General features: G+C 49.9%; 23 non-coding genes across 23 annotated transcripts; 11 read left to right on the top strand and 12 right to left on the bottom strand.

Moving 5' to 3' along the window:
• The first annotated feature begins 680 nt into the window (after positions 1-680).
• On the top strand, positions 681-752 carry Trnag-ccc (transfer RNA glycine (anticodon CCC)). The gene has a single exon. It is a non-coding gene; the product is annotated as a tRNA-Gly (tRNA).
• A 1,100-nt stretch (positions 753-1,852) lies between these two features.
• Trnal-uaa (transfer RNA leucine (anticodon UAA)) lies at positions 1,853-1,936 on the bottom strand. Its single transcript has one exon. It is a non-coding gene; the product is annotated as a tRNA-Leu (tRNA).
• A 683-nt stretch (positions 1,937-2,619) lies between these two features.
• Positions 2,620-2,691, top strand: Trnag-ccc (transfer RNA glycine (anticodon CCC)). The gene has a single exon. It is a non-coding gene; the product is annotated as a tRNA-Gly (tRNA).
• Positions 2,692-3,792: 1,101 nt separating this feature from the next.
• On the bottom strand, positions 3,793-3,876 carry Trnal-uaa (transfer RNA leucine (anticodon UAA)). Its single transcript has one exon. It is a non-coding gene; the product is annotated as a tRNA-Leu (tRNA).
• A 683-nt stretch (positions 3,877-4,559) lies between these two features.
• Trnag-ccc (transfer RNA glycine (anticodon CCC)) lies at positions 4,560-4,631 on the top strand. The gene has a single exon. It is a non-coding gene; the product is annotated as a tRNA-Gly (tRNA).
• Positions 4,632-5,734: 1,103 nt separating this feature from the next.
• Positions 5,735-5,818, bottom strand: Trnal-uaa (transfer RNA leucine (anticodon UAA)). Its single transcript has one exon. It is a non-coding gene; the product is annotated as a tRNA-Leu (tRNA).
• A 684-nt stretch (positions 5,819-6,502) lies between these two features.
• Trnag-ccc (transfer RNA glycine (anticodon CCC)) lies at positions 6,503-6,574 on the top strand. Its single transcript has one exon. It is a non-coding gene; the product is annotated as a tRNA-Gly (tRNA).
• Positions 6,575-7,681: 1,107 nt separating this feature from the next.
• Trnal-uaa (transfer RNA leucine (anticodon UAA)) lies at positions 7,682-7,765 on the bottom strand. Its single transcript has one exon. It is a non-coding gene; the product is annotated as a tRNA-Leu (tRNA).
• Positions 7,766-8,448: 683 nt separating this feature from the next.
• Trnag-ccc (transfer RNA glycine (anticodon CCC)) lies at positions 8,449-8,520 on the top strand. Its single transcript has one exon. It is a non-coding gene; the product is annotated as a tRNA-Gly (tRNA).
• A 1,104-nt stretch (positions 8,521-9,624) lies between these two features.
• On the bottom strand, positions 9,625-9,710 carry Trnal-uaa (transfer RNA leucine (anticodon UAA)). Its single transcript has one exon. It is a non-coding gene; the product is annotated as a tRNA-Leu (tRNA).
• A 1,863-nt stretch (positions 9,711-11,573) lies between these two features.
• Positions 11,574-11,657, bottom strand: Trnal-uaa (transfer RNA leucine (anticodon UAA)). Its single transcript has one exon. It is a non-coding gene; the product is annotated as a tRNA-Leu (tRNA).
• Positions 11,658-12,346: 689 nt separating this feature from the next.
• Positions 12,347-12,418, top strand: Trnag-ccc (transfer RNA glycine (anticodon CCC)). Its single transcript has one exon. It is a non-coding gene; the product is annotated as a tRNA-Gly (tRNA).
• A 1,083-nt stretch (positions 12,419-13,501) lies between these two features.
• On the bottom strand, positions 13,502-13,585 carry Trnal-uaa (transfer RNA leucine (anticodon UAA)). The gene has a single exon. It is a non-coding gene; the product is annotated as a tRNA-Leu (tRNA).
• Positions 13,586-14,267: 682 nt separating this feature from the next.
• Trnag-ccc (transfer RNA glycine (anticodon CCC)) lies at positions 14,268-14,339 on the top strand. The gene has a single exon. It is a non-coding gene; the product is annotated as a tRNA-Gly (tRNA).
• A 1,103-nt stretch (positions 14,340-15,442) lies between these two features.
• On the bottom strand, positions 15,443-15,526 carry Trnal-uaa (transfer RNA leucine (anticodon UAA)). The gene has a single exon. It is a non-coding gene; the product is annotated as a tRNA-Leu (tRNA).
• A 683-nt stretch (positions 15,527-16,209) lies between these two features.
• Trnag-ccc (transfer RNA glycine (anticodon CCC)) lies at positions 16,210-16,281 on the top strand. The gene has a single exon. It is a non-coding gene; the product is annotated as a tRNA-Gly (tRNA).
• Positions 16,282-17,388: 1,107 nt separating this feature from the next.
• Trnal-uaa (transfer RNA leucine (anticodon UAA)) lies at positions 17,389-17,472 on the bottom strand. Its single transcript has one exon. It is a non-coding gene; the product is annotated as a tRNA-Leu (tRNA).
• Positions 17,473-18,155: 683 nt separating this feature from the next.
• Positions 18,156-18,227, top strand: Trnag-ccc (transfer RNA glycine (anticodon CCC)). Its single transcript has one exon. It is a non-coding gene; the product is annotated as a tRNA-Gly (tRNA).
• A 1,113-nt stretch (positions 18,228-19,340) lies between these two features.
• On the bottom strand, positions 19,341-19,424 carry Trnal-uaa (transfer RNA leucine (anticodon UAA)). Its single transcript has one exon. It is a non-coding gene; the product is annotated as a tRNA-Leu (tRNA).
• A 684-nt stretch (positions 19,425-20,108) lies between these two features.
• On the top strand, positions 20,109-20,181 carry Trnag-ccc (transfer RNA glycine (anticodon CCC)). The gene has a single exon. It is a non-coding gene; the product is annotated as a tRNA-Gly (tRNA).
• A 1,103-nt stretch (positions 20,182-21,284) lies between these two features.
• Positions 21,285-21,368, bottom strand: Trnal-uaa (transfer RNA leucine (anticodon UAA)). Its single transcript has one exon. It is a non-coding gene; the product is annotated as a tRNA-Leu (tRNA).
• Positions 21,369-22,055: 687 nt separating this feature from the next.
• Positions 22,056-22,127, top strand: Trnag-ccc (transfer RNA glycine (anticodon CCC)). The gene has a single exon. It is a non-coding gene; the product is annotated as a tRNA-Gly (tRNA).
• A 1,104-nt stretch (positions 22,128-23,231) lies between these two features.
• Positions 23,232-23,315, bottom strand: Trnal-uaa (transfer RNA leucine (anticodon UAA)). Its single transcript has one exon. It is a non-coding gene; the product is annotated as a tRNA-Leu (tRNA).
• Between the last annotated feature and the right edge of the window lie 1,615 nt (positions 23,316-24,930).

Below are 24,930 nucleotides of genomic sequence, written 5' to 3'. Positions count from 1 at the left end.
GGGCGCAAAATCTCATCCACCGTCGTTTCTAGGTATATCTCCAGAGCCTGACTGCGAAATTAGCGTGTTTTTTTTCTTGTGTGAAGGACATACGTTGGTTTTAGAGTATTTAAAACGCGTTGTCAGATGTGAGGTTGCACCCCACCCTCACTTTCGGGAACCACAGCTTAAACATGGTGCCTTACACCATTGTTTTCCGTCGCCATCTGTCTTGAGTGGAACGAGCAGAACTGTAGTTATCAACATTCACATTGACGCAGAGAAAACAAAAAACGACAGAAAAGGCCGTTCCCTAGCAACGGCTACGCTGTGCATTTCGCCCTCAGGGGAAGCTAATGATATGCTCCAGGCGAGCATCAAACTAACCAACTTAATATTGTGATACTTAGGCGCTTTCTACTTGTGGATTGGCACACATATACTGAATCGACTCTGGATCATCTGTAAGTACGTCACATTAGATATTTGTTTTATCGCCCTGCTGTAAATTAAAGGGCAGTTTTTCAACGGCTGTCAGTTCTGCTTCTAGTTACGCTACATCGCCCTAGCAGCACCTACGCACTGCGTTCAGATGTGCTCACTTGCGCCCTGGCTTTGAGCGCCTACAGCGGCATTGCCTTCGGCCTCTGATGGCAGGAGGGTAGCCGACACATCAGGGCGTGGGTGGGACGCAGCACAACGCGGTCGTGGTGTAACGGTCAGCATGGTTGCTTCCCAAGCAGTTGATCCGGGTTCGATTCCCGGCCACCGCACAAAACGTACCTTTTTCTTCTGCGGGTATTCCACGTAACGAAATGCGATCTTCGAAACTGTGAACTGTCGCGGTACGAATAGTTTTCCTTCGCCCCTCGTCTCAGTCCGTGCTGCCAGGGCGCTAGTCTGCGGGTTTCGTTTCTCAGCATCGTGTGTCTCCATGTGTCGACTTGTCTCGACTTTGCTCGGCTGACGCGAAAGCTGACGCTTGGAAATGGGCATATATGTAGAGGGCAGGCGCGAGAAACGACTGGGAGAGACCAAAAAACGACAAACACACGACAGAACCTTTCATTTTATTGTGGCCACAGATTCGCCCCTTAGTGTACCGAAAGGCAAGAGTGGCTTCAGCGTGCTAGACCGCGTCATTATCGCTGAGCAACAACGAAACCGAAGTAAAAAGGCAAAATGTAAGATGCCAACAGCACGTCGAGTTCCCAGCCGGACACGCATCCAAGTACTAACCACGGCCAGCGTTTCTTAACGCCGATGAACAGACGAGAACCGCTGCACTCAGCGTGGTTTGGCCGGTGGCGACGGTATCGCGAAACGTGCAGACATCTTACTTCTTGTGAAGATCGCTTTTTATTTACCTGGCAGTGCTCGCTGGAGGAAGCATTGTCTTTTAGGGGAGAAAACGAAATGGCACTTGGTGCGGTCGAATACACGCTCAAACCTACTGAGTTATCGAGCTACGCAATGTGGCACGTCTGCAGTCCAGTACCCTAGCCACCGTCTCATCCACCTTTATTACTGCCCTGACACTCATTTACACACATATCTGGTTCGTTCACGTTTGCTTGCCTGATGCTTGGACCCCAAAAACCACAACACAAAGAAATCGTAAATGCCGTGAGAATAGCCAAGACTCAGCAACCAAAAGTATGTTCGGCTACCGGAAATCGAATCCAGGCCTCGTGGCTGAAAGCCATGTCTCCTAACAGCTTTCCATTCTTTCTGACCGCCAGACAATCAGACTTGCAAGGCAAGCACCATAGTCACTGCCGTCTCTAGTAGTATCTGTGGAACCTGTTCCCGCGTAATTTACTAGTTTTCCCGCATGTACGAAATTGGCAGTTTTGGAGTATTTAAAATGCATTGTCAGATGTGGGGTTCGAACCCACGCTCCCATTCGGGAACCAGAGCTTAAATCTGGCGCCTTAGACCGCTCGGCCAATCTGACGCGTGGGCGCAAAATCTCATCCACCGTCGTTTCTAGGTATATCTCCAGAGCCTGACTGCGAAATTAGCGTGTTTTTTTCTTGTGTGAAGGACATACGTTGGTTTTAGAGTATTTAAAACGCGTTGTCAGATGTGAGGTTGCACCCCACCCTCACTTTCGGGAACCACAGCTTAAACATGGTGCCTTACACCATTGTTTTCCGTCGCCATCTGTCTTGAGTGGAACGAGCAGAACTGTAGTTATCAACATTCACATTGACGCAGAGAAAACAAAAAACGACAGAAAAGGCCGTTCCCTAGCAACGGCTACGCTGTGCATTTCGCCCTCAGGGGAAGCTAATGATATGCTCCAGGCGAGCATCAAACTAACCAACTTAATATTGTGATACTTAGGCGCTTTCTACTTGTGGATTGGCACACATATACTGAATCGACTCTGGATCATCTGTAAGTACGTCACATTAGATATTTGTTTTATCGCCCTGCTGTAAATTAAAGGGCAGTTTTTCAACGGCTGTCAGTTCTGCTTCTAGTTACGCTACATCGCCCTAGCAGCACCTACGCACTGCGTTCAGATGTGCTCACTTGCGCCCTGGCTTTGAGCGCCTACAGCGGCATTGCCTTCGGCCTCTGATGGCAGGAGGGTAGCCGACACATCAGGGCGTGGGTGGGACGCAGCACAACGCGGTCGTGGTGTAACGGTCAGCATGGTTGCTTCCCAAGCAGTTGATCCGGGTTCGATTCCCGGCCACCGCACAAAACGTACCTTTTTCTTCTGCGGGTATTCCACGTAACGAAATGCGATCTTCGAAACTGTGAACTGTCGCGGTACGAATAGTTTTCCTTCGCCCCTCGTCTCAGTCCGTGCTGCCAGGGCGCTAGTCTGCGGGTTTCGTTTCTCAGCATCGTGTGTCTCCATGTGTCGACTTGTCTCGACTTTGCTCGGCTGACGCGAAAGCTGACGCTTGGAAATGGGCATATATGTAGAGGGCAGGCGCGAGAAACGACTGGGAGAGACCAAAAAACGACAAACACACGACAGAACCTTTCATTTTATTGTGGCCACAGATTCGCCCCTTAGTGTACCGAAAGGCAAGAGTGGCTTCAGCGTGCTAGACCGCGTCATTATCGCTGAGCAACAACGAAACCGAAGTAAAAAGGCAAAATGTAAGATGCCAACAGCACGTCGAGTTCCCAGCCGGACACGCATCCAAGTACTAACCACGGCCAGCGTTTCTTAACGCCGATGAACAGACGAGAACCGCTGCACTCAGCGTGGTTTGGCCGGTGGCGACGGTATCGCGAAACGTGCAGACATCTTACTTCTTGTGAAGATCGCTTTTTATTTACCTGGCAGTGCTCGCTGGAGGAAGCATTGTCTTTTAGGGGAGAAAACGAAATGGCACTTGGTGCGGTCGAATACACGCTCAAACCTACTGAGTTATCGAGCTACGCAATGTGGCACGTCTGCAGTCCAGTACCCTAGCCACCGTCTCATCCACCTTTATTACTGCCCTGACACTCATTTACACACATATCTGGTTTCGTTCACGTTTGCTTGCCTGATGCTTGGACCCCAAAAACCACAACACAAAGAAATCGTAAATGCCGTGAGAATAGCCAAGACTCAGCAACCAAAAGTATGTTCGGCTACCGGAAATCGAATCCAGGCCTCGTGGCTGAAAGCCATGTCTCCTAACAGCTTTCCATTCTTTCTGACCGCCAGACAATCAGACTTGCAAGGCAAGCACCATAGTCACTGCCGTCTCTAGTAGTATCTGTGGAACCTGTTCCCGCGTAATTTACTAGTTTTCCCGCATGTACGAAATTGGCAGTTTTGGAGTATTTAAAATGCATTGTCAGATGTGGGGTTCGAACCCACGCTCCCATTCGGGAACCAGAGCTTAAATCTGGCGCCTTAGACCGCTCGGCCAATCTGACGCGTGGGCGCAAAATCTCATCCACCGTCGTTTCTAGGTATATCTCCAGAGCCTGACTGCGAAATTAGCGTGTTTTTTTCTTGTGTGAAGGACATACGTTGGTTTTAGAGTATTTAAAACGCGTTGTCAGATGTGAGGTTGCACCCCACCCTCACTTTCGGGAACCACAGCTTAAACATGGTGCCTTACACCATTGTTTTCCGTCGCCATCTGTCTTGAGTGGAACGAGCAGAACTGTAGTTATCAACATTCACATTGACGCAGAGAAAACAAAAAACGACAGAAAAGGCCGTTCCCTAGCAACGGCTACGCTGTGCATTTCGCCCTCAGGGGAAGCTAATGATATGCTCCAGGCGAGCATCAAACTAACCAACTTAATATTGTGATACTTAGGCGCTTTCTACTTGTGGATTGGCACACATATACTGAATCGACTCTGGATCATCTGTAAGTACGTCACATTAGATATTTGTTTTATCGCCCTGCTGTAAATTAAAGGGCAGTTTTTCAACGGCTGTCAGTTCTGCTTCTAGTTACGCTACATCGCCCTAGCAGCACCTACGCACTGCGTTCAGATGTGCTCACTTGCGCCCTGGCTTTGAGCGCCTACAGCGGCATTGCCTTCGGCCTCTGATGGCAGGAGGGTAGCCGACACATCAGGGCGTGGGTGGGACGCAGCACAACGCGGTCGTGGTGTAACGGTCAGCATGGTTGCTTCCCAAGCAGTTGATCCGGGTTCGATTCCCGGCCACCGCACAAAACGTACCTTTTTCTTCTGCGGGTATTCCACGTAACGAAATGCGATCTTCGAAACTGTGAACTGTCGCGGTACGAATAGTTTTCCTTCGCCCCCTCGTCTCAGTCCGTGCTGCCAGGGCGCTAGTCTGCGGGTTTCGTTTCTCAGCATCGTGTGTCTCCATGTGTCGACTTGTCTCGACTTTGCTCGGCTGACGCGAAAGCTGACGCTTGGAAATGGGCATATATGTAGAGGGCAGGCGCGAGAAACGACTGGGAGAGACCAAAAAAACGACAAACACACGACAGAACCTTTCATTTTATTGTGGCCACAGATTCGCCCCTTAGTGTACCGAAAGGCAAGAGTGGCTTCAGCGTGCTAGACCGCGTCATTATCGCTGAGCAACAACGAAACCGAAGTAAAAAGGCAAAATGTAAGATGCCAACAGCACGTCGAGTTCCCAGCCGGACACGCATCCAAGTACTAACCACGGCCAGCGTTTCTTAACGCCGATGAACAGACGAGAACCGCTGCACTCAGCGTGGTTTGGCCGGTGGCGACGGTATCGCGAAACGTGCAGACATCTTACTTCTTGTGAAGATCGCTTTTTATTTACCTGGCAGTGCTCGCTGGAGGAAGCATTGTCTTTTAGGGGAGAAAACGAAATGGCACTTGGTGCGGTCGAATACACGCTCAAACCTACTGAGTTATCGAGCTACGCAATGTGGCACGTCTGCAGTCCAGTACCCTAGCCACCGTCTCATCCACCTTTATTACTGCCCTGACACTCATTTACACACATATCTGGTTTCGTTCACGTTTGCTTGCCTGATGCTTGGACCCCAAAAACCACAACACAAAGAAATCGTAAATGCCGTGAGAATAGCCAAGACTCAGCAACCAAAAGTATGTTCGGCTACCGGAAATCGAATCCAGGCCTCGTGGCTGAAAGCCATGTCTCCTAACAGCTTTCCATTCTTTCTGACCGCCAGACAATCAGACTTGCAAGGCAAGCACCATAGTCACTGCCGTCTCTAGTAGTATCTGTGGAACCTGTTCCCGCGTAATTTACTAGTTTTCCCGCATGTACGAAATTGGCAGTTTTGGAGTATTTAAAATGCATTGTCAGATGTGGGGTTCGAACCCACGCTCCCATTCGGGAACCAGAGCTTAAATCTGGCGCCTTAGACCGCTCGGCCAATCTGACGCGTGGGCGCAAAATCTCATCCACCGTCGTTTCTAGGTATATCTCCAGAGCCTGACTGCGAAATTAGCGTGTTTTTTTCTTGTGTGAAGGACATACGTTGGTTTTAGAGTATTTAAAACGCGTTGTCAGATGTGAGGTTGCACCCCACCCTCACTTTCGGGAACCACAGCTTAAACATGGTGCCTTACACCATTGTTTTCCGTCGCCATCTGTCTTGAGTGGAACGAGCAGAACTGTAGTTATCAACATTCACATTGACGCAGAGAAAACAAAAAACGACAGAAAAGGCCGTTCCCTAGCAACGGCTACGCTGTGCATTTCGCCCTCAGGGGAAGCTAATGATATGCTCCAGGCGAGCATCAAACTAACCAACTTAATATTGTGATACTTAGGCGCTTTCTACTTGTGGATTGGCACACATATACTGAATCGACTCTGGATCATCTGTAAGTACGTCACATTAGATATTTGTTTTATCGCCCTGCTGTAAATTAAAGGGCAGTTTTTCAACGGCTGTCAGTTCTGCTTCTAGTTACGCTACATCGCCCTAGCAGCACCTACGCACTGCGTTCAGATGTGCTCACTTGCGCCCTGGCTTTGAGCGCCTACAGCGGCATTGCCTTCGGCCTCTGATGGCAGGAGGGTAGCCGACACATCAGGGGCGTGGGTGGGACGCAGCACAACGCGGTCGTGGTGTAACGGTCAGCATGGTTGCTTCCCAAGCAGTTGATCCGGGTTCGATTCCCGGCCACCGCACAAAACGTACCTTTTTCTTCTGCGGGTATTCCACGTAACGAAATGCGATCTTCGAAACTGTGAACTGTCGCGGTACGAATAGTTTTCCTTCGCCCCTCGTCTCAGTCCGTGCTGCCAGGGCGCTGAGTCTGCGGGTTTCGTGTTTCTCAGCATCGTGTGTCTCCATGTGTCGACTTGTCTCGACTTTGCTCGGCTGACGCGAAAGCTGACGCTTGGAAATGGGCATATATGTAGAGGGCAGGCGCGAGAAACGACTGGGAGAGACCAAAAAACGACAAACACACGACAGAACCTTTCATTTTATTGTGGCCACAGATTCGCCCCTTAGTGTACCGAAAGGCAAGAGTGGCTTCAGCGTGCTAGACCGCGTCATTATCGCTGAGCAACAACGAAACCGAAGTAAAAAGGCAAAATGTAAGATGCCAACAGCACGTCGAGTTCCCAGCCGGACACGCATCCAAGTACTAACCACGGCCAGCGTTTCTTAACGCCGATGAACAGACGAGAACCGCTGCACTCAGCGTGGTTTGGCCGGTGGCGACGGTATCGCGAAACGTGCAGACATCTTACTTCTTTGTGAAGATCGCTTTTTATTTTACCTGGCAGTGCTCGCTGGAGGAAGCATTGTCTTTTAGGGGAGAAAACGAAATGGCACTTGGTGCGGTCGAATACACGCTCAAACCTACTGAGTTATCGAGCTACGCAATGTGGCACGTCTGCAGTCCAGTACCCTAGCCACCGTCTCATCCACCTTTATTACTGCCCTGACACTCATTTACACACATATCTGGTTTCGTTCACGTTTGCTTGCCTGATGCTTGGACCCCAAAAACCACAACACAAAGAAATCGTAAATGCCGTGAGAATAGCCAAGACTCAGCAACCAAAAGTATGTTCGGCTACCGGAAATCGAATCCAGGCCTCGTGGCTGAAAGCCATGTCTCCCTAACAGCTTTCCATTCTTTCTGACCGCCAGACAATCAGACTTGCAAGGCAAGCACCATAGTCACTGCCGTCTCTAGTAGTATCTGTGGAACCTGTTCCCGCGTAATTTACTAGTTTTCCCGCATGTACGAAATTGGCAGTTTTGGAGTATTTAAAATGCATTGTCAGATGTGGGGTTCGAACCCACGCTCCCATTCGGGAACCAGAGCTTAAATCTGGCGCCTTAGACCGCTCGGCCAATCTGACGCGTGGGCGCAAAATCTCATCCACCGTCGTTTCTAGGTATATCTCCAGAGCCTGACTGCGAAATTAGCGTGTTTTTTTCTTGTGTGAAGGACATACGTTGGTTTTAGAGTATTTAAAACGCGTTGTCAGATGTGAGGTTGCACCCCACCCTCACTTTCGGGAACCACAGCTTAAACATGGTGCCTTACACCATTGTTTTCCGTCGCCATCTGTCTTGAGTGGAACGAGCAGAACTGTAGTTATCAACATTCACATTGACGCAGAGAAAACAAAAAAACGACAGAAAAGGCCGTTCCCTAGCAACGGCTACGCTGTGCATTTCGCCCTCAGGGAAGCTAATGATATGCTCCAGGCGAGCATCAAACTAACCAACTTAATATTGTGATACTTAGGCGCTTTCTACTTGTGGATTGGCACACATATACTGAATCGACTCTGGATCATCTGTAAGTACGTCACATTAGATATTTGTTTTATCGCCCTGCTGTAAATTAAAGGGCAGTTTTTCAACGGCTGTCAGTTCTGCTTCTAGTTACGCTACATCGCCCTAGCAGCACCTACGCACTGCGTTCAGATGTGCTCACTTGCGCCCTGGCTTTGAGCGCCTACAGCGGCATTGCCTTCGGCCTCTGATGGCAGGAGGGTAGCCGACACATCAGGGCGTGGGTGGGACGCAGCACAACGCGGTCGTGGTGTAACGGTCAGCATGGTTGCTTCCCAAGCAGTTGATCCGGGTTCGATTCCCGGCCACCGCACAAAACGTACCTTTTTCTTCTGCGGGTATTCCACGTAACGAAATGCGATCTTCGAAACTGTGAACTGTCGCGGTACGAATAGTTTTCCTTCGCCCCTCGTCTCAGTCCGTGCTGCCAGGGCGCTAGTCTGCGGGTTTCGTTTCTCAGCATCGTGTGTCTCCATGTGTCGACTTGTCTCGACTTTGCTCGGCTGACGCGAAAGCTGACGCTTGGAAATGGGCATATATGTAGAGGGCAGGCGCGAGAAACGACTGGGAGAGACCAAAAAACGACAAACACACGACAGAACCTTTCATTTTATTGTGGCCACAGATTCGGCCCCTTAGTGTACCGAAAGGCAAGAGTGGCTTCAGCGTGCTAGACCGCGTCATTATCGCTGAGCAACAACGAAACCGAAGTAAAAAGGCAAAATGTAAGATGCCAACAGCACGTCGAGTTCCCAGCCGGACACGCATCCAAGTACTAACCACGGCCAGCGTTTCTTAACGCCGATGAACAGACGAGAACCGCTGCACTCAGCGTGGTTTGGGCCGGTGGCGACGGTATCGCGAAACGTGCAGACATCTTACTTCTTGTGAAGATCGCTTTTTATTTACCTGGCAGTGCTCGCTGGAGGAAGCATTGTCTTTTAGGGGAGAAAACGAAATGGCACTTGGTGCGGTCGAATACACGCTCAACCTACTGAGTTATCGAGCTACGACCAATGTGGCACGTCTGCAGTCCAGTACCCTAGCCACCGTCTCATCCACCTTTATTACTGCCCTGACACTCATTTACACACATATCTGGTTTCGTTCACGTTTGCTTGCCTGATGCTTGGACCCCAAAAACCACAACACAAAGAAATCGTAAATGCCGTGAGAATAGCCAAGACTCAGCAACCAAAAGTATGTTCGGCTACCGGAAATCGAATCCAGGCCTCGTGGCTGAAAGCCATGTCTCCTAACAGCTTTCCATTCTTTCTGACCGCCAGACAATCAGACTTGCAAGGCAAGCACCATAGTCACTGCCGTCTCTAGTAGTATCTGTGGAACCTGTTCCCGCGTAATTTACTAGTTTTCCCGCATGTACGAAATTGGCAGTTTTGGAGTATTTAAAATGCATTGTCAGATGTGGGGGTTCGAACCCCACGCTCCCATTCGGGAACCAGAGCTTAAATCTGGCGCCTTAGACCGCTCGGCCAATCTGACGCGTGGGCGCAAAATCTCATCCACCGTCGTTTCTAGGTATATCTCCAGAGCCTGACTGCGAAATTAGCGTGTTTTTTTTCTTGTGTGAAGGACATACGTTGGTTTTAGAGTATTTAAAACGCGTTGTCAGATGTGAGGTTGCACCCCACCCTCACTTTCGGGAACCACAGCTTAAACATGGTGCCTTACACCATTGTTTTCCGTCGCCATCTGTCTTGAGTGGAACGAGCAGAACTGTAGTTATCAACATTCACATTGACGCAGAGAAAACAAAAAACGACAGAAAAGGCCGTTCCCTAGCAACGGCTACGCTGTGCATTTCGCCCTCAGGGGAAGCTAATGATATGCTCCAGGCGAGCATCAAACTAACCAACTTAATATTGTGATACTTAGGCGCTTTCTACTTGTGGATTGGCACACATATACTGAATCGACTCTGGATCATCTGTAAGTACGTCACATTAGATATTTGTTTTATCGCCCTGCTGTAAATTAAAGGGCAGTTTTTCAACGGCTGTCAGTTCTGCTTCTAGTTACGCTACATCGCCCTAGCAGCACCTACGCACTGCGTTCAGATGTGCTCACTATGCGCCCTGGCTTTGAGCGCCTACAGCGGCATTGCCTTCGGCCTCTGATGGCAGGAGGGGTAGCCGACACATCAGGGCGTGGGTGGGGACGCAGCACAACGCGGTCGTGGTGTAACGGTCAGCATGGTTGCTTCCCCAAGCAGTTGATCCGGGTTCGATTCCCGGCCACCGCACAAAACGTACCTTTTTCTTCTGCGGGTATTCCACGTAACGAAATGCGATCTTCGAAACTGTGAACTGTCGCGGTACGAATAGTTTTCCTTCGCCCCTCGTCTCAGTCCGTGCTGCCAGGGCGCTAGTCTGCGGGTTTCGTTTCTCAGCATCGTGTGTCTCCATGTGTCGACTTGTCTCGACTTTGCTCGGCTGACGCGAAAGCTGACGCTTGGAAATGGGCATATATGTAGAGGGCAGGCGCGAGAAACGACTGGGAGAGACCAAAAAACGACAAACACACGACAGAACCTTTCATTTTATTGTGGCCACAGATTCGCCCCTTAGTGTACCGAAAGGCAAGAGTGGCTTCAGCGTGCTAGACCGCGTCATTATCGCTGAGCAACAACGAAACCGAAGTAAAAAAGGCAAAATGTAAGATGCCAACAGCACGTCGAGTTCCCAGCCGGACACGCATCCAAGTACTAACCACGGCCAGCGTTTCTTAACGCCGATGAACAGACGAGAACCGCTGCACTCAGCGTGGTTTGGCCGGTGGCGACGGTATCGCGAAACGTGCAGACATCTTACTTCTTGTGAAGATCGCTTTTTATTTACCTGGCAGTGCTCGCTGGAGGAAGCATTGTCTTTTAGGGGAGAAAACGAAATGGCACTTGGTGCGGTCGAATACACGCTCAAACCTACTGAGTTATCGAGCTACGCAATGTGGCACGTCTGCAGTCCAGTACCCTAGCCACCGTCTCATCCACCTTTATTACTGCCCTGACACTCATTTACACACATATCTGGTTTCGTTCACGTTTGCTTGCCTGATGCTTGGACCCCAAAAACCACAACACAAAGAAATCGTAAATGCCGTGAGAATAGCCAAGACTCAGCAACCAAAAGTATGTTCGGCTACCGGAAATCGAATCCAGGCCTCGTGGCTGAAAGCCATGTCTCCCTAACAGCTTTCCATTCTTTCTGACCGCCAGACAATCAGACTTGCAAGGCAAGCACCATAGTCACTGCCGTCTCTAGTAGTATCTGTGGAACCTGTTCCCGCGTAATTTACTAGTTTTCCCGCATGTACGAAATTGGCAGTTTTGGAGTATTTAAAATGCATTGTCAGATGTGGGGTTCGAACCCACGCTCCCATTCGGGAACCAGAGCTTAAATCTGGCGCCTTAGACCGCTCGGCCAATCTGACGCGTGGGCGCAAAATCTCATCCACCGTCGTTTCTAGGTATATCTCCAGAGCCTGACTGCGAAATTAGCGTGTTTTTTTTCTTGTGTGAAGGACATACGTTGGTTTTAGAGTATTTAAAACGCGTTGTCAGATGTGAGGTTGCACCCCCACCCTCACTTTCGGGAACCACAGCTTAAACATGGTGCCTTACACCATTGTTTTCCGTCGCCATCTGTCTTGAGTGGAACGAGCAGAACTGTAGTTATCAACATTCACATTGACGCAGAGAAAACAAAAAAACGACAGAAAAGGCCGTTCCCTAGCAACGGCTACGCTGTGCATTTCGCCCTCAGGGGAAGCTAATGATATGCTCTCCAGGCGAGCATCAAAACTAACCAACTTAATATTGTGATACTTAGGCGCTTTCTACTTGTGGATTGGCACACATATACTGAATCGACTCTGGATCATCTGTAAGTACGTCACATTAGATATTTGTTTTATCGCCCTGCTGTAAATTAAAGGGCAGTTTTTCAACGGCTGTCAGTTCTGCTTCTAGTTACGCTACATCGCCCTAGCAGCACCTACGCACTGCGTTCAGATGTGCTCACTTGCGCCCTGGCTTTGAGCGCCTACAGCGGCATTGCCTTCGGCCTCTGATGGCAGGAGGGTAGCCGACACATCAGGGCGTGGGTGGGACGCAGCACAACGCGGTCGTGGTGTAACGGTCAGCATGGTTGCTTCCCAAGCAGTTGATCCGGGTTCGATTCCCGGCCACCGCACAAAACGTACCTTTTTCTTCTGCGGGTATTCCACGTAACGAAATGCGATCTTCGAAACTGTGAACTGTCGCGGTACGAATAGTTTTCCTTCGCCCCTCGTCTCAGTCCGTGCTGCCAGGGCGCTAGTCTGCGGGTTTCGTTTCTCAGCATCGTGTGTCTCCATGTGTCGACTTGTCTCGACTTTGCTCGGCTGACGCGAAAGCTGACGCTTGGAAATGGGCATATATGTAGAGGGCAGGCGCGAGAAACGACTGGGAGAGACCAAAAAACGACAAACACACGACAGAACCTTTCATTTTATTGTGGCCACAGATTCGCCCCTTAGTGTACCGAAAGGCAAGAGTGGCTTCAGCGTGCTAGACCGCGTCATTATCGCTGAGCAACAACGAAACCGAAGTAAAAAGGCAAAATGTAAGATGCCAACAGCACGTCGAGTTCCCAGCCGGACACGCATCCAAGTACTAACCACGGCCAGCGTTTCTTAACGCCGATGAACAGACGAGAACCGCTGCACTCAGCGTGGTTTGGCCGGTGGCGACGGTATCGCGAAACGTGCAGACATCTTACTTCTTGTGAAGATCGCTTTTTATTTACCTGGCAGTGCTCGCTGGAGGAAGCATTGTCTTTTAGGGGAGAAAACGAAATGGCACTTGGTGCGGTCGAATACACGCTCAAACCTACTGAGTTATCGAGCTACGCAATGTGGCACGTCTGCAGTCCAGTACCCTAGCCACCGTCTCATCCACCTTTATTACTGCCCTGACACTCATTTACACACATATCTGGTTTCGTTCACGTTTGCTTGCCTGATGCTTGGACCCCAAAAACCACAACACAAAGAAATCGTAAATGCCGTGAGAATAGCCAAGACTCAGCAACCAAAAGTATGTTCGGCTACCGGAAATCGAATCCAGGCCTCGTGGCTGAAAGCCATGTCTCCTAACAGCTTTCCATTCTTTCTGACCGCCAGACAATCAGACTTGCAAGGCAAGCACCATAGTCACTGCCGTCTCTAGTAGCCGCGTAATTTACTAGTTTTCCCGCATGTACGAAATTGGCAGTTTTGGAGTATTTAAAATGCATTGTCAGATGTGGGGTTCGAACCCACGCTCCCATTCGGGAACCAGAGCTTAAATCTGGCGCCTTAGACCGCTCGGCCAATCTGACGCGTGGGCGCAAAATCTCATCCACCGTCGTTTCTAGGTATATCTCCAGAGCCTGACTGCGAAATTAGCGTGTTTTTTTCTTGTGTGAAGGACATACGTTGGTTTTAGAGTATTTAAAACGCGTTGTCAGATGTGAGGTTGCACCCCACCCTCACTTTCGGGAACCACAGCTTAAACATGGTGCCTTACACCATTGTTTTCCGTCGCCATCTGTCTTGAGTGGAACGAGCAGAACTGTAGTTATCAACATTCACATTGACGCAGAGAAAACAAAAAACGACAGAAAAGGCCGTTCCCTAGCAACGGCTACGCTGTGCATTTCGCCCTCAGGGGAAGCTAATGATATGCTCCAGGCGAGCATCAAACTAACCAACTTAATATTGTGATACTTAGGCGCTTTCTACTTGTGGATTGGCACACATATACTGAATCGACTCTGGATCATCTGTAAGTACGTCACATTAGATATTTGTTTATCGCCCTGCTGTAAATTAAAGGGCAGTTTTTCAACGGCTGTCAGTTCTGCTTCTAGTTACGCTACATCGCCCTAGCAGCACCTACGCACTGCGTTCAGATGTGCTCACTTGCGCCCTGGCTTTGAGCGCCTACAGCGGCATTGCCTTCGGCCTCTGATGGCAGGAGGGTAGCCGACACATCAGGGCGTGGGTGGGACGCAGCACAACGCGGTCGTGGTGTAACGGTCAGCATGGTTGCTTCCCAAGCAGTTGATCCGGGTTCGATTCCCGGCCACCGCACAAAACGTACCTTTTTCTTCTGCGGGTATTCCACGTAACGAAATGCGATCTTCGAAACTGTGAACTGTCGCGGTACGAATAGTTTTCCTTCGCCCCTCGTCTCAGTCCGTGCTGCCAGGGCGCTAGTCCTGCGGGTTTCGTTTCTCAGCATCGTGTGTCTCCATGTGTCGACTTGTCTCCGACTTTGCTCGGCTGACGCGAAAGCTGACGCTTGGAAATGGGCATATATGTAGAGGGCAGGCGCGAGAAACGACTGGGAGAGACCAAAAAACGACAAACACACGACAGAACCTTTCATTTTATTGTGGCCACAGATTCGCCCCTTAGTGTACCGAAAGGCAAGAGTGGCTTCAGCGTGCTAGAACCGCGTCATTATCGCTGAGCAACAACGAAACCGAAGTAAAAAGGCAAAATGTAAGATGCCAACAGCACGTCGAGTTCCCAGCCGGACACGCATCCAAGTACTAACCACGGCCAGCGTTTCTTAACGCCGATGAACAGACGAGAACCGCTGCACTCAGCGTGGTTTGGCCGGTGGCGACGGTATCGCGAAAACGTGCAGACATCTTACTTCTTGTGAAGATCGCTTTTTATTTACCTGGCAGTGCTCGCTGGAGGAAGCATTGTCTTTTAGGGGAGAAAACGAAATGGCACTTGGTGCGGTCGAATACACGCTCAAACCTACTGAGTTATCGAGCTACGCAATGTGGCACGTCTGCAGTCCAGTACCCTAGCCACCGTCTCATCCCCTTTATTACTGCCCTGACACTCATTTACACACATATCTGGTTTCGTTCACGTTTGCTTGCCTGATGCTTGGACCCCAAAAACCACAACACAAAGAAATCGTAAATGCCGTGAGAATAGCCAAGACTCAGCAACCAAAAGTATGTTCGGCTACCGGAAATCGAATCCAGGCCTCGTGGCTGAAAGCCATGTCTCCTAACAGCTTTCCATTCTTTCTGACCGCCAGACAATCAGACTTGCAAGGCAAGCACCATAGTCACTGCCGTCTCTAGTAGTATCTGTGGAACCTGTTCCGCGTAATTTACTAGTTTTCCCGCATGTACGAAATTGGCAGTTTTGGAGTATTTAAAATGCATTGTCAGATGTGGGGTTCGAACCCACGCTCCCATTCGGGAACCAGAGCTTAAATCTGGCGCCTTAGACCGCTCGGCCAATCTGACGCGTGGGCGCAAAATCTCATCCACCGTCGTTTCTAGGTATATCTCCAGAGCCTGACTGCGAAATTAGCGTGTTTTTTTCTTGTGTGAAGGACATACGTTGGTTTTAGAGTATTTAAAACGCGTTGTCAGATGTGAGGTTGCACCCCACCCTCACTTTCGGGAACCACAGCTTAAACATGGTGCCTTACACCATTGTTTTCCGTCGCCATCTGTCTTGAGTGGAACGAGCAGAACTGTAGTTATCAACATTCACATTGACGCAGAGAAAACAAAAAACGACAGAAAAGGCCGTTCCCTAGCAACGGCTACGCTGTGCATTTCGCCCTCAGGGGAAGCTAATGATATGCTCCAGGCGAGCATCAAACTAACCAACTTAATATTGTGATACTTAGGCGCTTTCTACTTGTGGATTGGCACACATATACTGAATCGACTCTGGATCATCTGTAAGTACGTCACATTAGATATTTGTTTTATCGCCCTGCTGTAAATTAAAGGGCAGTTTTTCAACGGCTGTCAGTTCTGCTTCTAGTTACGCTACATCGCCCTAGCAGCACCTACGCACTGCGTTCAGATGTGCTCACTTGCGCCCTGGCTTTGAGCGCCTACAGCGGCATTGCCTTCGGCCTCTGATGGCAGGAGGGTAGCCGACACATCAGGGCGTGGGTGGGACGCAGCACAACGCGGTCGTGGTGTAACGGTCAGCATGGTTGCTTCCCAAGCAGTTGATCCGGGTTCGATTCCCGGCCACCGCACAAAACGTACCTTTTTCTTCTGCGGGTATTCCACGTAACGAAATGCGATCTTCGAAACTGTGAACTGTCGCGGTACGAATAGTTTTCCTTCGCCCCTCGTCTCAGTCCGTGCTGCCAGGGCGCTAGTCTGCGGGTTTCGTTTCTCAGCATCGTGTGTCTCCATGTGTCGACTTGTCTCGACTTTGCTCGGCTGACGCGAAAGCTGACGCTTGGAAATGGGCATATATGTAGAGGGCAGGCGCGAGAAACGACTGGGAGAGACCAAAAAACGACAAACACACGACAGAACCTTTCATTTTATTGTGGCCACAGATTCGCCCCTTAGTGTACCGAAAGGCAAGAGTGGCTTCAGCGTGCTAGACCGCGTCATTATCGCTGAGCAACAACGAAACCGAAGTAAAAAGGCAAAATGTAAGATGCCAACAGCACGTCGAGTTCCCAGCCGGACACGCATCCAAGTACTAACCACGGCCAGCGTTTCTTAACGCCGATGAACAGACGAGAACCGCTGCACTCAGCGTGGTTTGGCCGGTGGCGACGGTATCGCGAAACGTGCAGACATCTTACTTCTTGTGAAGATCGCTTTTTATTTACCTGGCAGTGCTCGCTGGAGGAAGCATTGTCTTTTAGGGGAGAAAACGAAATGGCACTTGGTGCGGTCGAATACACGCTCAAACCTACTGAGTTATCGAGCTACGCAATGTGGCACGTCTGCAGTCCAGTACCCTAGCCACCGTCTCATCCACCTTTATTACTGCCCTGACACTCATTTACACACATATCTGGTTTCGTTCACGTTTGCTTGCCTGATGCTTGGACCCCAAAAACCACAACACAAAGAAATCGTAAATGCCGTGACGTGAGAATAGCCAAGACTCAGCAACCAAAAGTATGTTCGGCCTACCGGAAATCGAATCCAGGCCTCGTGGCTGAAAGCCATGTCTCCTAACAGCTTTCCATTCTTTCTGACCGCCAGACAATCAGACTTGCAAGGCAAGCACCATAGTCACTGCCGTCTCTAGTAGTATCTGTGGAACCTGTTCCCGCGTAATTTACTAGTTTTCCCGCATGTACGAAATTGGCAGTTTTGGAGTATTTAAAATGCATTGTCAGATGTGGGGTTCGAACCCACGCTCCCATTCGGGAACCAGAGCTTAAATCTGGCGCCTTAGACCGCTCGGCCAATCTGACGCGTGGGCGCAAAATCTCATCCACCGTCGTTTCTAGGTATATCTCCAGAGCCTGACTGCGAAATTAGCGTGTTTTTTTCTTGTGTGAAGGACATACGTTGGTTTTAGAGTATTTAAAACGCGTTGTCAGATGTGAGGTTGCACCCCACCCTCACTTTCGGGAACCACAGCTTAAACATGGTGCCTTACACCATTGTTTTCCGTCGCCATCTGTCTTGAGTGGAACGAGCAGAACTGTAGTTATCAACATTCACATTGACGCAGAGAAAACAAAAAACGACAGAAAAGGCCGTTCCCTAGCAACGGCTACGCTGTGCATTTCGCCCTCAGGGGAAGCTAATGATATGCTCCAGGCGAGCATCAAACTAACCAACTTAATATTGTGATACTTAGGCGCTTTCTACTTGTGGATTGGCACACATATACTGAATCGACTCTGGATCATCTGTAAGTACGTCACATTAGATATTTGTTTTATCGCCCTGCTGTAAATTAAAGGGCAGTTTTTCAACGGCTGTCAGTTCTGCTTCTAGTTACGCTACATCGCCCTAGCAGCACCTACGCACTGCGTTCAGATGTGCTCACTTGCGCCCTGGCTTTGAGCGCCTACAGCGGCATTGCCTTCGGCCTCTGATGGCAGGAGGGTAGCCGACACATCAGGGCGTGGGTGGGACGCAGCACAACGCGGTCGTGGTGTAACGGTCAGCATGGTTGCTTCCCAAGCAGTTGATCCGGGTTCGATTCCCGGCCACCGCACAAAACGTACCTTTTTCTTCTGCGGGTATTCCACGTAACGAAATGCGATCTTCGAAACTGTGAACTGTCGCGGTACGAATAGTTTTCCTTCGCCCCTCGTCTCAGTCCGTGCTGCCAGGGCGCTAGTCTGCGGGTTTCGTTTCTCAGCATCGTGTGTCTCCATGTGTCGACTTGTCTCGACTTTGCTCGGCTGACGCGAAAGCTGACGCTTGGAAATGGGCATATATGTAGAGGGCAGGCGCGAGAAACGACTGGGAGAGACCAAAAAACGACAAACACACGACAGAACCTTTCATTTTATTGTGGCCACAGATTCGCCCCTTAGTGTACCGAAAGGCAAGAGTGGCTTCAGCGTGCTAGACCGCGTCATTATCGCTGAGCAACAACGAAACCGAAGTAAAAAGGCAAAATGTAAGATGCCAACAGCACGTCGAGTTCCCAGCCGGACACGCATCCAAGTACTAACCACGGCCAGCGTTTCTTAACGCCGATGAACAGACGAGAACCGCTGCACTCAGCGTGGTTTGGCCGGTGGCGACGGTATCGCGAAACGTGCAGACATCTTACTTCTTGTGAAGATCGCTTTTTATTTACCTGGCAGTGCTCGCTGGAGGAAGCATTGTCTTTTAGGGGAGAAAACGAAATGGCACTTGGTGCGGTCGAATACACGCTCAAACCTACTGAGTTATCGAGCTACGCAATGTGGCACGTCTGCAGTCCAGTACCCTAGCCACCGTCGCCACCGTCTCATCCACCTTTATTACTGCCCTGACACTCATTTACACACATATCTGGTTTCGTTCACGTTTTGCTTGCCTGATGCTTGGACCCCAAAAAACCACAACACAAAGAAATCGTAAATGCCGTGAGAATAGCCAAGACTCAGCAACCAAAAGTATGTTCGGCTACCGGAAATCGAATCCAGGCCTCGTGGCTGAAAGCCATGTCTCCTAACAGCTTTCCATTCTTTCTGACCGCCAGACAATCAGACTTGCAAGGCAAGCACCATAGTCACTGCCGTCTCTAGTAGTATCTGTGGAACCTGTTCCCGCGTAATTTACTAGTTTTTCCCGCATGTACGAAATTGGCAGTTTTGGAGTATTTAAAATGCATTGTCAGATGTGGGGTTCGAACCCACGCTCCCATTCGGGAACCAGAGCTTAAATCTGGCGCCTTAGACCGCTCGGCCAATCTGACGCGTGGGCGCAAAATCTCATCCACCGTCGTTTCTAGGTATATCTCCAGAGCCTGACTGCGAAATTAGCGTGTTTTTTTCTTGTGTGAAGGACATACGTTGGTTTTAGAGTATTTAAAACGCGTTGTCAGATGTGAGGTTGCACCCCACCCTCACTTTCGGGAACCACAGCTTAAACATGGTGCCTTACACCATTGTTTTCCGTCGCCATCTGTCTTGAGTGGAACGAGCAGAACTGTAGTTATCAACATTCACATTGACGCAGAGAAAACAAAAAACGACAGAAAAGGCCGTTCCCTAGCAACGGCTACGCTGTGCATTTCGCCCTCAGGGGAAGCTAATGATATGCTCCAGGCGAGCATCAAACTAACCAACTTAATATTGTGATACTTAGGCGCTTTCTACTTGTGGATTGGCACACATATACTGAATCGACTCTGGATCATCTGTAAGTACGTCACATTAGATATTTGTTTTATCGCCCTGCTGTAAATTAAAGGGCAGTTTTTCAACGGCTGTCAGTTCTGCTTCTAGTTACGCTACATCGCCCTAGCAGCACCTACGCACTGCGTTCAGATGTGCTCACTTGCGCCCTGGCTTTGAGCGCCTACAGCGGCATTGCCTTCGGCCTCTGATGGCAGGAGGGTAGCCGACACATCAGGGGCGTGGGTGGGACGCAGCACAACGCGGTCGTGGTGTAACGGTCCAGCATGGTTGCTTCCCAAGCAGTTGATCCGGGTTCGATTCCCGGCCACCGCACAAAACGTACCTTTTTCTTCTGCGGGTATTCCACGTAACGAAATGCGATCTTCGAAACTGTGAACTGTCCGCGGTACGAATAGTTTTCCTTCGCCCCTCGTCTCAGTCCGTGCTGCCAGGGCGCTAGTCTGCGGGTTTCGTTTCTCAGCATCGTGTGTCTCCATGTGTCGACTTGTCTCGACTTTGCTCGGCTGACGCGAAAGCTGACGCTTGGAAATGGGCATATATGTAGAGGGCAGGCGCGAGAAACGACTGGGAGAGACCAAAAAACGACAAACACACGACAGAACCTTTCATTTTATTGTGGCCACAGATTCGCCCCTTAGTGTACCGAAAGGCAAGAGTGGCTTCAGCGTGCTAGACCGCGTCATTATCGCTGAGCAACAACGAAACCGAAGTAAAAAGGCAAAATGTAAGATGCCAACAGCACGTCGAGTTCCCAGCCGGACACGCATCCAAGTACTAACCACGGCCAGCGTTTCTTAACGCCGATGAACAGACGAGAAACCGCTGCACTCAGCGTGGTTTGGCCGGTGGCGACGGTATCGCGAAACGTGCAGACATCTTACTTCTTGTGAAGATCGCTTTTTATTTACCTGGCAGTGCTCGCTGGAGGAAGCATTGTCTTTTAGGGGAGAAAACGAAATGGCACTTGGTGCGGTCGAATACACGCTCAAACCTACTGAGTTATCGAGCTACGCAATGTGGCACGTCTGCAGTCCAGTACCCTAGCCACCGTCTCATCCACCTTTATTACTGCCCTGACACTCATTTACACACATATCTGGTTTCGTTCACGTTTGCTTGCCTGATGCTTGGACCCCAAAAACCACAACACAAAGAAATCGTAAATGCCGTGAGAATAGCCAAGACTCAGCAACCAAAAGTATGTTCGGCTACCGGAAATCGAATCCAGGCCTCGTGGCTGAAAGCCATGTCTCCTAACAGCTTTCCATTCTTTCTGACCGCCAGACAATCAGACTTGCAAGGCAAGCACCATAGTCACTGCCGTCTCTAGTAGTATCTGTGGAACCTGTTCCCGCGTAATTTACTAGTTTTCCCGCATGTACGAAATTGGCAGTTTTGGAGTATTTAAAATGCATTGTCAGATGTGGGGTTCGAACCCACGCTCCCATTCGGGAACCAGAGCTTAAATCTGGCGCCTTAGACCGCTCGGCCAATCTGACGCGTGGGCGCAAAATCTCATCCACCGTCGTTTCTAGGTATATCTCCAGAGCCTGACTGCGAAATTAGCGTGTTTTTTTTCTTGTGTGAAGGACATACGTTGGTTTTAGAGTATTTAAAAACGCGTTGTCAGATGTGAGGTTGCACCCCCACCCTCACTTTCGGGAACCACAGCTTAAACATGGTGCCTTACACCATTGTTTTCCGTCGCCATCTGTCTTGAGTGGAACGAGCAGAACTGTAGTTATCAACATTCACATTGACGCAGAGAAAACAAAAAACGACAGAAAAGGCCGTTCCCTAGCAACGGCTACGCTGTGCATTTCGCCCTCAGGGGAAGCTAATGATATGCTCCAGGCGAGCATCAAACTAACCAACTTAATATTGTGATACTTAGGCGCTTTCTACTTGTGGATTGGCACACATATACTGAATCGACTCTGGATCATCTGTAAGTACGTCACATTAGATATTTGTTTTATCGCCCTGCTGTAAATTAAAGGGCAGTTTTTCAACGGCTGTCAGTTCTGCTTCTAGTTACGCTACATCGCCCTAGCAGCACCTACGCACTGCGTTCAGATGTGCTCACTTGCGCCCCTGGCTTTGAGCGCCTACAGCGGCATTGCCTTCGGCCTCTGATGGCAGGAGGGTAGCCGACACATCAGGGCGTGGGTGGGACGCAGCACAACGCGGTCGTGGTGTAACGGTCAGCATGGTTGCTTCCCAAGCAGTTGATCCGGGTTCGATTCCCGGCCACCGCACAAAACGTACCTTTTTCTTCTGCGGGTATTCCACGTAACGAAATGCGATCTTCGAAACTGTGAACTGTCGCGGTACGAATAGTTTTCCTTCGCCCCTCGTCCTCAGTCCGTGCTGCCAGGGCGCTAGTCTGCGGGTTTCGTTTCTCAGCATCGTGTGTCTCCATGTGTCGACTTGTCTCGACTTTGCTCGGCTGACGCGAAAGCTGACGCTTGGAAATGGGCATATATGTAGAGGGCAGGCGCGAGAAACGACTGGGAGAGACCAAAAAAACGACAAACACACGACAGAACCTTTCATTTTATTGTGGCCACAGATTCGCCCCTTAGTGTACCGAAAGGCAAGAGTGGCTTCAGCGTGCTAGACCGCGTCATTATCGCTGAGCAACAACGAAACCGAAGTAAAAAGGCAAAATGTAAGATGCCAACAGCACGTCGAGTTCCCAGCCGGACACGCATCCAAGTACTAACCACGGCCAGCGTTTCTTAACGCCGATGAACAGACGAGAACCGCTGCACTCAGCGTGGTTTGGCCGGTGGCGACGGTATCGCGAAACGTGCAGACATCTTACTTCTTGTGAAGATCGCTTTTTATTTACCTGGCAGTGCTCGCTGGAGGAAGCATTGTCTTTTAGGGGAGAAAACGAAATGGCACTTGGTGCGGTCGAATACACGCTCAAACCTACTGAGTTATCGAGCTACGCAATGTGGCACGTCTGCAGTCCAGTACCCTAGCCACCGTCCTCATCCACCTTTATTACTGCCCTGACACTCATTTACACACATATCTGGTTTCGTTCACGTTTGCTTGCCTGATGCTTGGACCCCAAAAACCACAACACAAAGAAATCGTAAATGCCGTGAGAATAGCCAAGACTCAGCAACCAAAAGTATGTTCGGCTACCGGAAATCGAATCCAGGCCTCGTGGCTGAAAGCCATGTCTCCTAACAGCTTTCCATTCTTTCTGACCGCCAGACAATCAGACTTGCAAGGCAAGCACCATAGTCACTGCCGTCTCTAGTAGTATCTGTGGAACCTGTTCCCGCGTAATTTACTAGTTTTCCCGCATGTACGAAATTGGCAGTTTTGGAGTATTTAAAATGCATTGTCAGATGTGGGGTTCGAACCCACGCTCCCATTCGGGAACCAGAGCTTAAATCTGGCGCCTTAGACCGCTCGGCCAATCTGACGCGTGGGCGCAAAATCTCATCCACCGTCGTTTCTAGGTATATCTCCAGAGCCTGACTGCGAAATTAGCGTGTTTTTTTCTTGTGTGAAGGACATACGTTGGTTTTAGAGTATTTAAAACGCGTTGTCAGATGTGAGGTTGCACCCCACCCTCACTTTCGGGAACCACAGCTTAAACATGGTGCCTTACACCATTGTTTTCCGTCGCCATCTGTCTTGAGTGGAACGAGCAGAAACTGTAGTTATCAACATTCACATTGACGCAGAGAAAACAAAAAACGACAGAAAAGGCCGTTCCCTAGCAAACGGCTACGCTGTGCATTTCGCCCTCAGGGGAAGCTAATGATATGCTCCAGGCGAGCATCAAACTAACCAACTTAATATTGTGATACTTAGGCGCTTTCTACTTGTGGATTGGCACACATATACTGAATCGACTCTGGATCATCTGTAAGTACGTCACATTAGATATTTGTTTTATCGCCCTGCTGTAAATTAAAGGGCAGTTTTTCAACGGCTGTCAGTTCTGCTTCTAGTTACGCTACATCGCCCTAGCAGCACCTACGCACTGCGTTCAGATGTGCTCACTTGCGCCTGGCTTTGAGCGCCTACAGCGGCATTGCCTTCGGCCTCTGATGGCAGGAGGGTAGCCGACACATCAGGGCGTGGGTGGGACGCAGCACAACGCGGTCGTGGTGTAAACGGTCAGCATGGTTGCTTCCCAAGCAGTTGATCCGGGTTCGATTCCCGGCCACCGCACAAAACGTACCTTTTTCTTCTGCGGGTATTCCACGTAACGAAATGCGATCTTCGAAACTGTGAACTGTCGCGGTACGAATAGTTTTCCTTCGCCCCTCGTCTCAGTCCGTGCTGCCAGGGCGCTAGTCTGCGGGTTTCGTTTCTCAGCATCGTGTGTCTCCATGTGTCGACTTGTCTCGACTTTGCTCGGCTGACGCGAAAGCTGACGCTTGGAAATGGGCATATATGTAGAGGGCAGGCGCGAGAAACGACTGGGAGAGACCAAAAAACGACAAACACACGACAGAACCTTTCATTTTATTGTGGCCACAGATTCGCCCCTTAGTGTACCGAAAGGCAAGAGTGGCTTCAGCGTGCTAGACCGCGTCATTATCGCTGAGCAACAACGAAACCGAAGTAAAAAGGCAAAATGTAAGATGCCAACAGCACGTCGAGTTCCCAGCCGGACACGCATCCAAGTACTAACCACGGCCAGCGTTTCTTAACGCCGATGAACAGACGAGAACCGCTGCACTCAGCGTGGTTTGGCCGGTGGCGACGGTATCGCGAAACGTGCAGACATCTTACTTCTTGTGAAGATCGCTTTTTATTTACCTGGCAGTGCTCGCTGGAGGAAGCATTGTCTTTTAGGGGAGAAAACGAAATGGCACTTGGTGCGGTCGAATACACGCTCAAACCTACTGAGTTATCGAGCTACGCAATGTGGCACGTCTGCAGTCCAGTACCCTAGCCACCGTCTCATCCACCTTTATTACTGCCCTGACACTCATTTACACACATATCTGGTTTCGTTCACGTTTGCTTGCCTGATGCTTGGACCCCAAAAAACCACAACACAAAGAAATCGTAAATGCCGTG

Source organism: Schistocerca serialis, unplaced genomic scaffold, assembly GCF_023864345.2.
Source record: "Schistocerca serialis cubense isolate TAMUIC-IGC-003099 unplaced genomic scaffold, iqSchSeri2.2 HiC_scaffold_389, whole genome shotgun sequence".
NCBI lineage: Eukaryota > Metazoa > Arthropoda > Insecta > Orthoptera > Acrididae > Schistocerca > Schistocerca serialis.
The sequence above is the reverse complement of the archived record's forward strand: the minus strand, read 5'-3'. Positions and strand labels throughout refer to the sequence as shown.